At 41.8% G+C, this 13,158-nt stretch overlaps 1 protein-coding gene across 1 annotated transcript in view; it reads left to right on the top strand.

Annotated features, from left to right (window-relative positions):
• Positions 1 to 662: 662 nt before the first annotated feature.
• The window catches only part of tspan4a (tetraspanin 4a), a 165,514-nt gene continuing 153,018 nt past the window's right edge, over positions 663 to 13,158 (top strand). Inside the window, exon 1 of the mRNA XM_069657904.1 lies at positions 663 to 750. The gene's annotated coding sequence lies outside the window, so the exon portion shown is untranslated. The remainder of the gene's footprint in view (positions 751 to 13,158) is intronic.

Genomic DNA, 13,158 nt, shown 5'->3' with positions numbered 1-13,158 from the left:
TCTCGCCCAATGACAGCTGGGGAAGGCTAGGGTTAGGGTTAGGGTTGACTTGACCTGACATAATGCTAATGTGACTCCCCACCCGATGTGTGCAGGCAACTCGCTGACTTAGTTATTTAATAAATGATGTCGGTTTTTTCGGTTCATTTCTTTATCCTTCCTCATTGTCAAGACCCACAGGCCCATCACAGCCCTGTTGGACTTCATTTACAATAAATTAAATCTTATTGACAAAGACGGATTAAAAAAACAAACTTGTTATTAAGTTGAAATGTGAAAACAAGCTGTTACATAATAATAAGCTGTAAGATAATAATGAAAACATCACTTTTGGTTCCTTTAATGAAAATAATGAGCTTTTAATAGTTTGTTTACGTCCTAAACTATTTGTTGTTAGCACAAGCAGCTGTTTGTATTCAACAGCCGTGCCTTTAAATCGCCCCTGAATCGGAGCAAATTAGCCTATAAATGACTGCTGGAAACTGTCAGCGAGCCAACAGCTCCACAATTGGATTACTATTGCTCTTAAGTGCTTTACCTTTTCCCACCACAGGGTGTCGCCATTTTGCTGCTAGGGGGGGCCGGTGACAGTCACATGTGTGTTCATGCTGAGAGGGAGAGAGAGAGAGAGAGAGAGAGAGAAAGAGAGAGAGAGAGAGAGGGGGAAAGTCTGTGGGAAGGAACAACTTGGGAAGTTTTCTCATACACTAAGGAGAGGAAGAGGAGTGCACAGAGTGAGATAAAAGAGTGGTAAGTCATTTTAACATTTATAATTCAATCAAACATCGAAAAGGCTTTTATTTCCGACTCTGCTTCTTCCCTTTTTATCTTTCTTTCTATATTCTTGGTCCAACACAGATGTCAGTGACCTTGTTCTGGAGATTTAACTCTGATAAATAGTGTGCTCCTGTGGGCTGAGTTTGTCTAATTAACAAGGATAAACTGGATCCCGGTTCCATTTGTCTTGTGTGAAGTGGTTAATGAAGGTTGTTGCTCTTGGTTTACTTAAGGAGAGGATTACATTTATCATACTTGAGCTGCCCAGGAGCGTGATTTGCTCTTAAAACCACTCTGGTCAGTGTGTTTTGTTGCTGTTGTTGTCCATAAGATCCGTCGTGATATCAGATTGTGGGGATGTGAAAACAGAGCTCTCTGATTGGCTGAGGAATGTTTCCCTGGACTTCGATGAAAGACAGAAATAAACTTGTGGAGAAGAACAACATTTGAGAATACCAACCATTCCTCAGGCGATTCCCTCCCATCAAGCTTTCCTTTTTTCTGGAGGGGTTACAGGAACTTCAGGCCTCACTGGCTCCTCACAGCCGTGGCTGGCTGGCAGAGTGCAGAGGAATCCACTGCTATACAATGTGCCCTTATGTGCGCCTGGCAGAGGTTTTTAAGAGTCCCAGATGAAGCTGCTCCATATTACATGTGGCACATTAAAAATTAATCTCAGCTTTAATGAAAACTGTAAGGCTGTATTAAAGGGAGATCTATCCTATAGACAGTTTAAACAGCAGATGGTGAGTGTGTTTTAGGGCCCTGGTGTGTCTTATCGTTGCATCAGAAGATTTAAACATTTGTTGTCCAAAAACACATCAAGTAAATAAAAATAAATGATTATTTTTTTAGACACGTAGAGAAATATAATCATAAAGAGTTGCAATGTTTTATGTGCACTGAAAGAACCCACAAAAGACCAGAATGCAATGCAGCTGCAAGACACTGGATTGAGAGCCAGCTTTCACACTTTTTCTGAGTAAGAAACAACTCTGGAAAAAAAACAGCGTTTGTGCATTCAGCTATCATAGAGAGGATAAAAATACTGAAAGTTTACAGCCTTGGTTTAGGACTCACTGATTGGTGTCTGAACTTTGTTATAGTCCTGAAATCCTGCTCACGTCTTCTTCTTTTTCAGCAATTCAAACACAAATAATATCATTATAGCCTTCAGCTGACAGATGTTTATGTACATCCAAAGAAGTGTTCAGCGTGCAGTGGTTAGCGCTGTTGCCACACAGCTAGAAGGTTCTTGGTCCGAACCCCAGTTCGGCCTTCCTGTGTGGAGTTTGCATGTTCTTTCCGTGCATGCGTGGGTTCCCTCTGGGTAAGACATGCTCGTTAGGTTAATTAGTGACTCTAAATTGTCTGTTTCGAGAATTGTCAGATTAAAAGGTTGTCTGTCTCCGTGTGTCAGCCCTGTGATTGACTGGCGATCAGTCCAGGGTGTAACCCGCTTCTCGCCCAATGACAGCTGGGATTTGCTCCTGCCCTCCGTGACCCTAAACAGGATAAGCGGTATAGATAAGGGATGGATGCTCAGTGTTCTTACAACAGTTTTAGAAGAGTATTGCGTTTGTTATATTTGACATGGACATGTCAGTAACTTTGGAGCTGCAACACACAAATGTGCAAAAGCATCAGATGGTTTTAGTGTGTAAAGAGAAATGTACAGGTTATTTACAACACCTGTCCACAGGAGGGTTTAACAGTTAAAAAAAGACAAAAAAACCAACAATAAAAATACAATAAAGGTTTGAATACTATGCCTGTAGTTTAGGTTATTATAGGTTATTATTTTAGCCAAAACAAGGACCATTGCCTAAACCTTACTAAGAAGTTTTCCTGCTCAAACCAAACTGTGACAGTTTCCTAAAACGAGACTAAACCGCCACAGAAACTGCTTTGTTGTGACGGTCAAGGAGCTTGCCTTATCGTGCACTGCCACGTCCTGCATGACTACACACATTTGCTCGAAATGTCATGTTTTTAAGGGAGCACCCTCCTGGATTTTAAGGTCACGAAAACACAAAGATTCTTCCTTTCAGGTCATGTTTAACTAAATAAATGGATATTATGATCCCCCGATCTTACATACTGGCTCTTTACATTGGTAATGTATTTAAATAAGGATGTAAACTAGGAGATGTATCCCTTATCAATATAAATAAGCAGATATGTCAGTAATGTCGAGGTTCAGCTTGGGGATTGTGGCAGACGTGGATAAACAGGGAAAAATATTCACATGAAGTAAATGAGTGACTAACTCCTGAAGTGCTCACAACATTGTTGAATTTAACTGCATAAAACAAGTCAGGGACACCTTTTTCCTGCATAAACACACTCAGCTCATGTTTTATATATAACATGGTGACTGCTGCTCATGAAATCTCCTCTCAGTGTCTGTCAGAGCGCTCTGACACTTTCCAGGACGAGCACAGAGACAGTGAGGAGCAGGAGGAGGACGAGGCAGCTTCCCCTCTCCTCATGTCCTCCCACATTTCATCAGCTCCAGCCGGCCTGAACTGACGGACTGATGGCTGCGGACAGTTGGCAGCTGCGCGCTGTTTACATTCAGATGGCAAACTCTGGCCGAGACCAAAGCTGCTGTCGACACACACACACACACACACACACACACACACACAGTTTCCAATCTGACTGGCTCTGCTCTGCACATTGCATCTTGCTGTTTTGATGGAAGCAGTGAAAATATGTTTGGGAGAGGAGGTGTCGAGTGTTTTCTTTAATCGCCGCAGCTGGTGTTGTTTGTCCGGCCCTGGCTCTGTGGCGTGCTTGCGGGCTTCTCTAGGTGTGGTGGCCCTCTGGATAATTGCCCTGAACACTGGCTCTACTGAGGGTAGATGTAACAAGGCTGCATTGTGCTGCTGCCTGCAGGCGTGTGTATGTGTACGTGCACGGCTCTGCTCTAAATTCACCCGATTTCCCCTCACTTCTATGTTCCTTCACTCCTCTTTTTTGCCAGGTTTCAGCCGGTCCTCCTCTCTCACTTTGTTCCCTCAGTGCATTTTTTATGCCTGCAGTTTTTAGCCTTCTCGCAGCACACTTGTCCTGCCAGTAGAAGAAGAAGAAGAAGACAGGGCTGGAAAGGGAAGGGGTGTATGTCATGTTATGAATATGTGCGAGGTTGTTTCTTTTGTTTCCTGTTCTGATATGAGCTCCTGTCCAGGTAGAAGGGAATGAAAAACTTGTTAGCTTGTTAAGGAAAATCTGGATTTAGGTAGCATGCCGTGATACAGCTGGATGTCCAGTTCGATTTTGTGCAGCATGGATGCACAGTGAGAGGTAGAGCACAAAAACACAATGAGAAAGGAGAGGGAAGAAATATCAGTTTCCTATAGTATGAAAAATGTGCGATGCAACACACCATACTACAGCAGATATGAGACACTACAAAGTCTGATACAGCCAGTGTAAATGAGCTCTGTGTTAGAGAAGATAAAGGTAGATTAAGCCTTCTGTTGGCTAGTTAGCTGCAGCATCAGACATTAATAGGATATAATAATGAAAAGCAACAGTAGAAGCAACCAATGTGCTCACTCATTTCCTGTTCTTAAAGCACTTACTGTCTTGTTAAGGGAAGCGTGTCCAAAGTTTATTCTGGTTACACGACTATGGGCAGGATTCTAAAAATTTTTGTGGGTCATTTTTGCCTTTATTGGATAGGACAGTTGAAGAGAGACAGGAAACACTGGGAGGAGAGAGTGGGGAATGACATGCAGCAGAGGGCTGAGGGCGGGAGTCAAATCTGCAAACGATGCGTAGCCCCTGTATATGGGCCACCTGCTCTACCCGCTGAGTTAAATCAGCGCCCGGATTTATAAAACTTTGTGTTTTGTAAAGTACTTATTCACTGCCGTGACAAAAAATTTGGTCCTCTAAACTGTTAATCGGCAGCAGCTGTTTAGCTTAGCTTCGCATAAAGACTGGAAACGGAGGGAAACAGCTAGCCTGCTCAATCCAAAAGTAAAATCTGCCTTCCAGCATATTTTCAAGCAAAGAAATTAACATGAAAATACATCTAAAAATGACCTATAAAATATATAATTTGTGGTTTTACAGGAGGTTATGTTATTAAGTCTTCCATCCATCCCATCGATCCATTATCTATATCTCTTATCCTGTTCAGCGTCGCAGGGGGCTGGAGCCTCTCCCAGCTGTCACTGGGCTAGAGGCGGGTTTACACCCTGGACCGATCGCCAGTTAATCACAGGGCTGACACATAGATAGCAATTTAGAGTCACCAATGAACCTAACGAGCATGTCTTTGGACTGTGGGAGGAAGCCGGAGTACACGGAGGAAACCAGCGCATGCACGGGGAGAACATGCAAACTCCAAACTACGTCCGAACTGGGATTCAAAGAAGGAACCTTCTATAAGTGAGGGGACAGCGCTAACCACTGCACCACCCTGCAGCCCTTAATAAAGTCTTACATCACCTTATATATTTTGAATAAAAACAGAATAAAGTAGAATAAAATGAACATATTCTCACCCACTTGTAGATTTTTAATGTATATTTAAACATAATGTTTATATGTCGAACGATGTACTTTCCCTTTATGTTAAGAGGGGAATAGTTCAGTGTAAGGCCGCTCTGTACAATGAGAAAGGTTATAAAGGCAGAGTGTGTTTGACATCCATTGTCACAGTGACAATAATTTGCACTTAACTGCGCATACTTGATGTCACACTGTGGTTGTTTTATGCTTCCGCCTGTCCTGTCTGGATGCGAGGCTCCAGCTCGGCCTCTTACATTTTGAAGGGTCTATTTTGTCCCCTCTGCTCCGTTCCTCCTCGCTGAGAGCTCGGCTGAGACGTTAGTGCCGAGTGGAAGCCACAAACCATAACCGCACTCTCTCAGTGCTGCTGCCTCCCAGTCTCACGCCCAGTTTAACACAGAAAAAATACAAGGCAGGGGTTTTTTTTCTCCCCCTCAAAACATTTCTTGATGTCTCCTCCCGACTTCACACCCTGTATCTCTCTCTGGCCACCATAATTTACTGCTGCTGGCTGACTATCCCTGTTATATATTCTATTTAATCTTTTGTTTGGACTCTCTGTCAGTAAAAATAGCAGCAAGCACTTAAATTCTTTATGTAGTCTGTACTTCTGTATGTGGTATTTTAGCCCTCTTTATGGTGCAACTGCAGACTAATCTTTACATAACATGTAATTTTGCATTGCATGAGGAATTCTTGAAACACGGAGGCATCCCACAAAGTCAAAATATTTCCTGTACATTTCTGTTTGCACGGTCAGAACTACCTCATACCTTCCTGCTCTTAGTCTCCATACGGTTACATTTGAACAAAGTTCGTCCGAGCAGCCGACGCTGAGTGAAACATCTCAAAGTAAGAGCTCATTTGCATTCATTTCTGGCAGCCAGTCGCGGCCAGCCTTTGCTGATCTTAATGGATTTAGTCTAACTTTATAGAGGTTGGCTCCCTGGGCGCGGATCATGCTATAGCCTCAGAGTGAAAATCAATTTTCATGACTTTAAAATGGAGAGCGTCTGTCTACTAGATTTGAAGTACACTGCCTTCAGAAAGTTTCCAACCCTCCCGACGTCCTGAATAGGGACACGCTTTGAATACAAAGCAAATTAAGATTTGTTGTTGACAGCCGACGCAGAATTCCTTATAATGAAAAATGTAACACAGCTTTATTTTCTCTTGTTTTTCTCACTTGTTTTGTTATAAAACATTATCCCATTTAAACAGAGTGGCTGGAATTACAGCCTCAGCGCTCCTTAGATGTGTCTTTGTTTGCGTGTCCCATCTGGATTTGGAGATTTTTTTTTAACTGTTCAAAATGAAAATGAAGCCAACAGGGAGTCTGTGTGAGCAGCAATCTTCCAGTCAGTGCAGAGACTTTGAATGGGGTGCATTCAGGCCTGCTTTTTTTTTCCTGGCACGGCCTCTCCAACACTTAGACATTCTGCTGAAGCTTCTCTATTTTGTGCTACGACTGGTTCTCGTGCACTTTTTAAAATGGAAAGCTGTGTTAAACTGTCAGTTGGAGCTTCTTAACCAGTCAGTTATCTGCCTTCTCTCAGTGTGATGTCGTTTTCGTAAAATAAATAGACCTCTAGAATATTTACACAATTCCCCCGATAAGAGATAACGTCCAAACTTTACAGATAGTGTCAGTTTAAAGGTATATGCAATCAAGTCCATCATAGAGAATAGAAGTCATGAACATGGAAGGCACTGAGACAGATATTCCCCTCAGGAGATGGTGGAGTCGAACACAGAGCTGAAAGAGAGTGAAGCTTGGACTGACAGAACATTTATAGAATAAAATAGATGCTCTTTATTGTCACTGCAGATTGTACAATGACATTTACTGTGCATCTCTACAACAAAATGACTTTCACCACATTACCACATGCATTCAGACACACTCACATGTGTATCCATAATACTTATGCTAACAAGGTTGCATCAACAATTTAAGGTTATGAAATTAATTCCCTATGGCCAAAAATCAAGCCAAATATTTTTATTAAGATTGCGCTATTATCAGTCTCGGGTCCCATCGGCTATAGTCTTAGACGATACAGCCTCTGGGGACACTGGTGAACATGCTGGGTGGTAAGTGATGAACGACTTCCCGTCAAGACGTTCCTTTTCTGCGTGCTGCATTGTTACAGAAAGAGAAACCGTTTTCTTGTGATTTACTTGTTATTAATGGGTCTTACCTTTGCTGAAATTTCAACATCATGATGAAGATTTGTAAGAAGCAAAAATTCAAGCTTTGTCAGGTCTGTCCTCACGAGGAGAAGAAAACTTTTAAAATGCTCGTTTGTTGAACAGAGGTCGGCTCAATCTGATGCATTCGAGGAAGTCGGGAAATGTGAACACTGAAAGGCTTTCGTTACACAGCGTTCAGGGAATTCATCTCAAGTTAAATTTTAGATCTAGGGCGGATTGTTAGCTGAACTTGCTGCAGATGTCTTTTTATACAGATTCATAAGAAGCTAAATCGTCAGATGGGAGCCGGGATGTCATTACAGCGGAAAATGTTTTCCCTGCATACGCCGCAGCCTGCTGATACGTGATTGTTCAATATTACTCGGACTACAAGCGTAGCTCAAACAGAACACAACACAACACAATCAGGTGATATGTAAAATATGTAAAACATGCAAAGGACAAAATACTGGTAATAATAAAATAGAATAACGTTTCACTTATGGAACAATAGATCAGAAAAACCGCACATTGTTAAAAGCACATGGTGTGAAGCATATCGATATGATGAAGTAAAAATTGTTGGTACTGATGTACTCTTTCTTTTTTAAGTTTCTGTAACTGGTAATAATAATAATAATAATGATGATATATATGAAGCAGTCAGGGATTGAACCCCCGACCCTCCGATTGAGAGATGACCGATGATGTGATGATGATTGACACTGCTCCTCCGCCCCTCAGCCTCGGCTACTGTCTGTGTTCAGCAGCTTTTTCTGAGCCTATTCTTCCTTTACTGTAAAGAAGTGACTCTAATGTCTTATCAAAGAAAGTGAAGGCCTTTTGTTTTTGAACTTGTGGAAAATGTAACGGATGTCCTCAGAAGACATTTTTCTGAGCTTTAGCATCTGGTGGCTTTTCTTTGAACTTCACTTATGCAGTGTGACTGACTGAGAGAGCAGTATTTAATGTATAGTTTGACGCCTAAATGATGTTTCCAGCCTCTTCATTATGTCGCTGCTGAATGACAGATAAAAGGTTGAGTTCGCTGTTAGTTTTAATGTTAATTCTGACGACTTGCTTTCAGACTCTTTCATCTGCTGCTCTGCTTCTGCAGGCGGCTTTCATGTGGACATTTTGCCAGCTGTAGCTTCACGGCGACTTTACAGCTCAGATTTAAGAACGAAAATGATTGTTGTCATTTTGTCAAGTTTTTGTACGACATCAAAGCAGCTCGGTGCCATTTGTGATCTGCAGCCTGACCTTTGCCGACCCCTTTGGGAGGACGTTTCGCTTAGAAGAACTGCGGTTGTACTTTTTCTGTTTCCTAATGATGCCACCTGCTGTGCCCTTTTTAACGTTTTGTTTCTAAAGTTTGTTCTCTCTGACTCTCACGGCTCCTTTTGGACCATTTGTGAGATTTTCGCTGCTATGCCCATTGGCTCGGCCCTGTCATTGTGCTTTATTGCGCTGCGATCCATTGGACCGTATAAGCTGTGTTTTATTTTAAGACACGTCCAGCTATTTGAAGTGAACACAGGTTGACAAGCTGATTCAAGTTGCAGAGAATCGAGAAGTATTTTGAGGCAAGAACGGATGCACAAACTTAAAGTAGCGCTGTGAGGCTTTGAATCGTTAGTCACTGAAATATTTCAGAAACCACCACATAAATCAACTTAAGAGAAAACACTGCAACCTTTATATACATGAAGAGATGACAAACAAAATCCTCCTGATTCCATCGGTTCAGGTTGTGTCTCCTGAACCGTAACTTTCTGAACTGCATTTATCCGGTTTAGTAAGAAAATCTTTATTCTGAAAACCCCAGAGAGTTGTGAACACCGCTGCGTGCAGACCACTCCTCTCTCTCTCCTCAGAAGTGCTCATTACTGCATTTTCTTCATTTGCTAATTCTTCTTTTTTTCGAGCAGCGCATCACTGAGAATATTAACCAGTGTAATATCTCTTTTTCACGCAGTTTGAGGATGATTCATCTAATTATATCCCCAATCAGCTCACAGTGGCTAATGACACACATCATTAGCCCCTGTTAGCGATAATTTCCCAGCACTGTAATCAACCCTCATGTCGAGGACCGTGTGGCCCTGATTACTTTGCCCTTTGTTCAGTCTGCTCCAGCCAAAGCTACACACACTCACATACATACGAGCTCTGTTAATCATCACATATACATGCACAGGTTGTATAAGACTGGACCAGGGCGTTGATTGAAACGACTTGTGTCGCTCAAATTAGCACAAAGAGGAACAAATGAAACACAAAGAGCAAAGCAGCCATAAAGAGGCAGGACATGTCTACAAAGGGATGCAATATGAGACGACACGGATGCCAAATGTCCATAAATAGACACAAAACAGACATAAAGAGAGTCAAAACAACTAAAAAGGACACAGAATGACCACAAAGAGATGCAAAGAGACTCAAAAATGACTACACAGACACAAAAAGACGATCACAAATATTCATAATCACCACCAATCATCGTTAACTGACCACTAAAAGAGTCAAAATAACCACAAAGAGATGTTACGGTTAATAAAGGAAAGCATACAACACACAACAGCGCACAAAACGATCCGCAAAGTGACACAGAGAAATATAAGGACAACAAAGACACGCAAAGCAAATGACACACAAAGAGATACACAAAGAGATACACAACCACTACAAATTGTCACAAAAAGACAACAAATAGACTAAAAATAACCACAAATAGAATTAAAATGACAACAAATAGATGTAAAGCCTATTTTATATTTTTTATGCTCTGTAAAGTGACCTTGGGTGTCATGAAAGGCACCTTCAAATAAAATGTATTCTTTTTATTATTATTATTAAAGAAGAATTAAGGAAAGTAAAAGACCAAAAGCTAAAAAAACAACAACAAAAAAACCTTGAGGAACAAAAAGAGAGCAACACATTGTCAAACAACAAAAAATTGATTAAAAGACTACAGAAAAAGAAAAAAAAAAGACTAACAATAAGTGAAAACATCAACAAAGAGACACAAAATCACATTAAGAAACTCAATAAGAGCACAATATAAAGTATGTGTCTCTATAAAAAGGGACACATGAAAGATAAAAGAAGCAGCAAAACAAGAGACACTTCAAGGACGCTGATTTTCAACCTCAGTCCTATCATGCTATTATGGGAAGCTTAACGCCATTATGGTAGGAAAAAAATGCAATTTGGCTCTGTGTGTTTGGAGGACGCTATCCTCTCCTCCAATGGGCCCTGGAAAACCAGGGAGCTCGCTAAACTACACTTCCTCAATCTGGGACGCACACCTCCGATGTCTTGTCTCGTTCAGAATCGTCAGGTTGGAAATGTAGACTGCAGACCTGAAGATTTTTTAGACGATCCACCGGTAGTATTTCACTCGAGTGTCCCAGCTGTTCCTTTCACAGGGAGGGGCGCAATGCACGCTGGGTGTTGTAGGAATATAGAATGGGCGAAACCACGAGCTGTTTGTACGACTTTCTCCACAGCTATGGCGCCAATTTCAAATATTATTACTTCTATCGATTACAGAGAACACCAGCTTTGACTGACAGTGGCTTTTTCCAGGGGCGGATTGCTCCTTTAAAGACCCCAAAGAGACACAAAACAACCACAAAGACATGTAAAAAGATTGATGAAAAAAACAGAACAAAACAGAAGTACAGCAACGCAAAACAATGACTCAGAATGACTGCAAAGACACATAAGGGCAACTAAAAAGGCAAAATGATCACAAAAAAGCAAAACAACCACGGGCGAAACACAAACCACAGAAGAAAAGTTTCAAAAAGACACGCAAAAAGGATCATAACCACAAAGATTCAGTTCAAATCCCGGTTCGGACGTAGTGGGCCTTTCTGTGTGGAGTTTGCATGTTCCCCCCGCGCATGTTCAGGTTCTCTACGGGTACTCCGGCTTCCTCCCACAGTCCAAAGTCATGCTCGTTAGCTTCATTGGTAACTCTTAATTGCCCATAGGGGTGAATGTAAACATGAAAGGTTGTCTGTGTCTATGTGTCAGCCCTGTGATTGACCAGTCCAGGGTGTACCGCCCAATGACAGCTGGGATAGGCTCCAGTCCCCCACGACCCTGACCAGGATAAGTGGTATAGATAATGAATGGATGGAAAACAAAACCACCCAAAAAGACTCAAAACATCACTATTAACCAACCAGAAAGAGACAAACTCTCTTAATAAGGCCCCAATATATGTGTCTCACACAACAGATACAAAACAAAAGACACTTAATGACCCCACAGAGACACAAAACAACACAAAGAGACTTTAAAAGACCTCAAAGAGACGCAGGGGACTCCAACATTTCTGTGCCCGAGGCCCATCATCCGTCCATGCATACAGTAATGCTGTGTGTGTTTTTTTTAGGAAGGAAAGGAAGTCAGACGATGTCTTTCTGAAATACTTTTAGACAGTTACACACACACAAACACGCACACACAGGAGGGAGGTGATAAAGGACAAAATGCTTCTTTTGCTCCTATTTGTTGTGCTCTTATCTGGGCCTGTGCTATCATTAACATTCACAGGCTGACACTCAACAGTCCACAGCGACTCGTTCTCATTGAGAAGTTCACAAGGTACTTCTTTACTGCCACAGCCTGCGGATTAGCTGCCATGGAAACAAAGCTGTCGGAAGTCAGGACGAATACGTTACCCTGCTCTCGTGTTTGCCTCCTCGGCTGGAGGATACGTTACAGGAAAGTTTGAGAGTGTTGTTGACAGAGGCTCGGAAACTCTCGGAGATGTCTGACAGGAATGTGTTGGAAAAACCTCGACATGTATTTCTCCTCTTCCAGCTCTTCCCCCCCGGACTTATTCATGACGTGTACTTTTTATGTTTTTACTCCTAGTGTGCAGTGATTCATTCATTCATCATCAGCCAAATGGAGAGCGTAAAAGCAAACTGTGTAGTGTTTTAGAGAGACTGGACCTTGCATTAATAACCTGATTATTCCTTCATGAATTATTCACAGAGGAGCTGCTGCATGTTTGCTTTTTCTGTCCAGGCTGTAGTATTCTCGCCTTAACCTTGACTTGTTTGCCCATTACTCTTATCACGTTATTATGATTGTAGTCTACAGTGCTTCAAAAAGAATAGCCAGTCGTGCTGCAGAACATGCCGGATTTTCAAAACAAAAGGCAGCACATCCTGTTGTGTTACAAGCAAAACAAAGGCAGCATTAACACCCATTTTTTTCTGTCAGGGTTCATCAACAGCTATTGTATAATCACCTTTTTTCTATTGGAGGTGACACTATAGAGTTTACTGCCTGTTTATGATGGTGATACTGGTGTCACATGAGTGCCAGCCTGCAATTCTGCAGTTGGCCACCGGGGGCCAAATGAACCATTCAGTCAGTCTGTGGTGCAAGGGAAGAGCTGCAGGGTCTCTCTGTGTTCATGCTCAGTGGCTGCAGATGCAAATGGGAAATAAAATGTCACATGCAAAATAAATATGCTAAATATTTTCAACGTTTCTTGGTGTGCAGGAAATAAATCAGACAGACTCTATAACACCTCATTATAACTGTGCTATAACCATCATCCAACATTCATACTACAATTATACATGTTCTCCTTTCCATACATAGTTCATCATGCTATGCAATAATTCCTGC

Source organism: Semicossyphus pulcher, unplaced genomic scaffold, assembly GCF_022749685.1.
Source record: "Semicossyphus pulcher isolate SPU_LCO1_2020_fin unplaced genomic scaffold, fSemPul1.0.p SCAF_1, whole genome shotgun sequence".
Taxonomy (NCBI): domain Eukaryota; kingdom Metazoa; phylum Chordata; class Actinopteri; order Labriformes; family Labridae; genus Semicossyphus; species Semicossyphus pulcher.
Note: the sequence above shows the minus strand (reverse complement) of the source record. Positions and strands in the feature narration are given on the sequence as shown.